The sequence below is a fragment of the Echinops telfairi genome, unplaced genomic scaffold (assembly GCF_000313985.2).
Source record: "Echinops telfairi isolate 266 unplaced genomic scaffold, ASM31398v2 ScPeMD7_7468;HRSCAF=8506_0, whole genome shotgun sequence".
Lineage (NCBI taxonomy): Eukaryota > Metazoa > Chordata > Mammalia > Afrosoricida > Tenrecidae > Echinops > Echinops telfairi.
In genome coordinates, this window is record NW_022111369.1 from 42,990,760 (window position 1) to 42,995,654 (window position 4,895).

The following is a 4,895-nucleotide window of genomic DNA, read 5'->3' on the forward strand; positions in this document are numbered from 1 at the left end:
TATCGCTAAGCAGTATAGTGCTTCTGCTTGGCCATTGCTATCCCAGTTTAGTTAGGGCTTCACTGAAACGGGGTTCCTGATTTTGGCTAATCAAGCCCACATCAGTGGATAGCGTGTGCTAGAGAACAGAGGTAATTATTACTGTTTTCAAACAACCACCTTTGGGATGAAGGCGAGACCGTGTCAAGAAGAGGGGCAGAGTGGCCGCGGAGTGAGCGGGATGGGCCAGGCACAGGTGAATTCGACCTAATTTGACGACGCGAAAGCCAGAAGGAAAAAGGCAGAAAGTCGGGGTGAACCATCAGGCTCTTGAGCAACATTATCAGTTTGAGGAAAACAAGGAGATGGCGGAGTTGGAGAGTAGGTCTTGTTTGTTGAACAAGAGACCAGGCAAGGATAAACATCAGAGAGGAATGGCAGAGAGAAGGGACAGGTGTCAGGGCTTCAAACCCGCCCCCACCCCCCACCCCCACAACAAACTGATGGAAACAGTTCCTTATCTTTCAATTCCATTTTCCCACCAACTTTTGGAAACTCCCTCCCAAACCCTTTTCCAGACTAATCAGTACGGAGTCTACATCTGGCTGCGTGGAGCCTATGATGAAGACTGGCACCGTGATGGGCGGAAGGCTGGGTAACATGGCATAACCTTGCTTGTGTGGCTTTCTCCTAACCGCCTTGATGAGGCTGGGATGCTTCATCTCAAGTGGGGCTAGTTGTGAAGGAAATGGTCTGGGAAATGACCAGGTTTGATAAACCTGGCTTTTCTAGTTCGCTTTCCCTTTACAAACCCCAAGGGAGCTTGAAAACGTTCGTGGAAAAATGCATGAAAAGACCATGGAATTTTCCTATAAACTTTGCGAAGCTCTCCCGCGTCCCGCCCACCCCCCCCCACCTCCCCATATTGAACGGGCATGAAGGACACTAGATGTGAAGCTCAGTTTCCCACTTGCTGGACTTGTTGCATTTGTTCTCATTTCTACCTTAGAAGACAAGGTCTTTGCAAGTGTGTGCTGCAGATGATACGCCATTAATAGAAAACCTTTCCCATGTGAAGAATTTATGGAAACGTTCTCCCCGTGTGTAGGGAAACATCTGATTAGAATTTGTCCTGACCTTCTGGGCTTCCTCGCAAGGACTCTCTCCCCTCAAGCCTCTGGGAACCAACTCAGCTGTGTGGATGAAAGAGTCCTCTTGGGTGACAACTGGCCTCTGGAAACACCATCAGCCCTAAGGGAAGCTGCTTCTACTAGGCAATTGTCTATGAGCCTCTGATCCGTGAAAATATCAAGGTTGGATTAGTTCAAGGGAACACAATCACATGGTTTTGTGGGGGGCAATCCTGTCCACCAGGATTTGTGATAGGGGTTCAGCTACAGGAGAACTGTAAAAGGAGATGATTGTTGTGAAAAGATCTCTAAGTCCAGGCCAAATAATGTTCTCGATAAAGTGTAAAACCTCCAGGCACGTGTCAAATTTGCTTCTGCACTGATCTGCCTATGGTCAAATCTACCTGTGTTTGGGGGCAAGTGGCAATGTGCATTTGGGGATTGTGCATTGACGGAGAGGAGCGATCAAGAAAATGCAAGTTGTTGTCAGGGCTATTCAGGTGTTTGAGTTCAGCTGCTGAAGGGTGAGGCGTTTCCATGGCAGACGTACCCCTCCTCTCCTCCTCCAAAGTGACACACTAGTGACAGGCATGCGCAGCGCTGCCACTCTGAACAGGCAGAAGAGGCAAATCATTTGCGTTCCAGTCCAGCCTCCCAGAGCCTCTGCTGCCATTCTCTCCGTCTACCACGTGCCACCGCCCAACAACATCCAGCACGAGGGGTTAATCGTTATTGGCATTGGGTGGGGGGGGGGGGGTGTAAAAAAAACACAAACCAAACCCAAAAGAAACCGTCTAGATCTATCGTAAAACAAAAGGGCACAGATGGCAGACACAATATTACTGCAAAAGCAGGTGAATGCGGGGACCATCCTTGGCTTGCCAGGCTTTATGTGAAGCTTGCACTGCAAGTTAAAAAACAAAACAAAAGTTAGAAACAATAACAAATAAAAAGGAAAGGAAAAACTCGGGGCGCCAGCACCAGCATTCAGTGATGGTGAATGCTCATGCAACGATGATGGAACGGACAGAAATTAAAACTTAAAAAAAAAAGAATCCGAGGAGCCTATTCTATATGACAAGCAAAAGCAAAATTTTAAGATTGAATTAAAGGCCACATGGTTAGTTTCCATTCGCATGTGATTTAGAATTCCCCAGTGACTTCTTGAAACCAGTGCATGGTCCTCAATGGGAGGATCCATTGTTGGATTTTTTTCCCAACATATATACATATATATATATACACACACCATTCCTTTATATATATATATGCACCATTATTTATTAGGACCTTTCCATCTTCTACTTCTGAAGGAGTCAGAGAATAAACAAGCGCACAGGAGAAACTGCAAAAGCCAGAACCTGTCAGAAAAGGAGAATTCAAATACTTCCCACAAGGAGAGAAGTGGCCAGCCTGTACCCGGGTCAAAGGCGGGAACCTTGGAGACCCAGGAAAATGCAGCAGTCGAATAGAGGCTGCTGTTCTCACCGGCTGCACTGTCCAATAAAGGTCTTTGTGCAGTTAACTTGAAGGAAATACTTTAAGTAGCTTGGAGATTGAAATATAGTGGATGGAAAACATGCTATTAATCTACTTGGGAAGGGGGAAAAACCACAAAAAAGAGAATCATTATATGGTTAAAGCTACAGCCATGGCAGGTGCCTTCCTCCTCGTTTAGGTAGAAAGCAATGCCAAACCCCACTTCACGGCGTGGTGGGTTCTAATTTTAGGCTAGGTACAAAACATGCAACTTCATTCCTTAGCAAGAATCAAACTAATTAAAAAATATATATGGGTGGATGACAGAGCAAACGGCAGTTACTAGATGTCAGGAAGAGTTTTAAAATGATGTATTTTAAAACTTTCTTTTGGCGTGGATGTATTGTCACCAGCAGAGATCTGCTGCTGGTGCCTGTGTGGGCCGTTCCCAGGGAAGATGAAGGCTATGCACTGAACAACTTACCCTTGGGCAGTGCCACCACTTGCTTTAGCCGAATCAAGGGAAGTGAGCTGATGGCCAGAGGTGGCAGGAGGTGGGGGTCCACTAATGGCAGTGCCAGGATTAGTTCTACTTGGTCTGTAATCTTAGGAAATGTTATATGCTCTCAGGCCACTACAGGTCAAGGAGAAGGAAAAAGCCTTACCTACATTAAAAAGGGAGCATTTCATTAGAATAGAAGGGGGTAGGAAAAAAAGCGGAATTTGTAATTATTAGAAAGTCTAAGTGGAGATCTGAGGGTGAGGCATAGCGGGGAGATTTATCAGCATCTCCTTTTGTCCCTTCCTAGCTAGAACAAAACTACCCCCAAGTGGCGTAGGTGGTGACTCTAGCTAGCATCTTTTCCAGCTTAGCTCCGAGCTGCCTGCGCCGGTTACCCTGGTTACTGTCTTTCTGTGGTCCTCTCAAACCCAAACTCTCAACTGGCCCTGGCAGTAAGGAGTGTGGTTTTTATTTTCCTTTCGTACCTCAGGCCTCCAAAGGATGTTTGCTCCTTCCATGGTACAAATGGAAGTGTGTCTAACTAGAAGCCTAGAAGTTACACTTAAAAGAAAAATGTTTTAAAAAAGAAAAAGTATTTGCTATCATGTGCCGGGCCTGTAACCTGTTTTGAGTCAAACTATGTTTAATTACATTAATTGGAAAGGAGACAACATAAGTAAGGCTAAAATAGAATCCACACATATGGCGTATAAACGTTGAACACTTATCTTGGTAAGGCCCCAGGACAGGAAGAATTTCCTCTAAAATGTTTAAAAGGGAAAGGAAAAAGGTCCCTTTTTCTCCTTCCCCGCTAATGGAGGCACAATACTAAACTATTCTTGGAATTTGTATTGCTTAAAGGCACATCCAGCGTACACGAAATACTCTTTAACATTGTTGGTCTTTTAGAAACGCTCTAAAACGTGTACTTTTACCCGCCTCAGTGTTTCAGGGTAAGAAAAACTTGACTTTGGGTTTCCTAAGCCGTGAGTCAGCAACTTTTTCGCTCTTTCACTCACACATGCCCCAGTGTGGGTACACATGCACGCAGGCATGCACGCACCTGTTTTTACCTTGGGTTAGTTTGGATCATAACACTACAATGCCCAATGGCAGTATTTACAAATGGGCTTTCATTTTTTCCTCACTATCCCCAGCCTCAGGGCTGGGAACGTCAGTCTGCAGGGCAGGAGCTAAACTTTCTTGGGTGTGTCCTGGTAGCCATGCATTTTGGCTTTGTCCATAGTCAGTGAGATCCTGCTGGGGGGCTTTCTTACTGCAAGCTAACCAAGACCACTGTGTACCCGCTCCCCTGTGGGCAGGCTCCCTCAACGTGCAGAAGGCTCAGCCTTAGGGATTATATTTTTCAAGAATATACTCTTCTCCCTGCTGGAGTACCGTTTTTTGTTGTTTACTTAGTCGCCAGCTGTTTCGCTAGACCCTTAGCACTTGAGGACAAAGTGCAAGGAACCTGCAACAAGTTGGAATTGCTTGAGAGCCGCCCGAAGGGCACCACCCTGTATGCACACAAGGTCGGGCAGCGTGTCCGGCGGTGCAGTCGGGACCCTACGGGAGTGCTCGTGGCGGACTCTCACACCAATCGCGAGTGCCAGCCCACTGCACGTTAGCCTTTAAAGGTGATTTGGTTTAGAGCTGCAAATCACAGGAGAATTTCAGGGACAGCAAATCTCCCACAGGATTCAGGGAGCTGCTATTAGAGGACCATACTCAAAAGCCGCATCTGACTTTTTGGCACAAGACACCAAGGCCATATTTGAAAAGTGTGTGTGTGTGTGTGTGTGTGT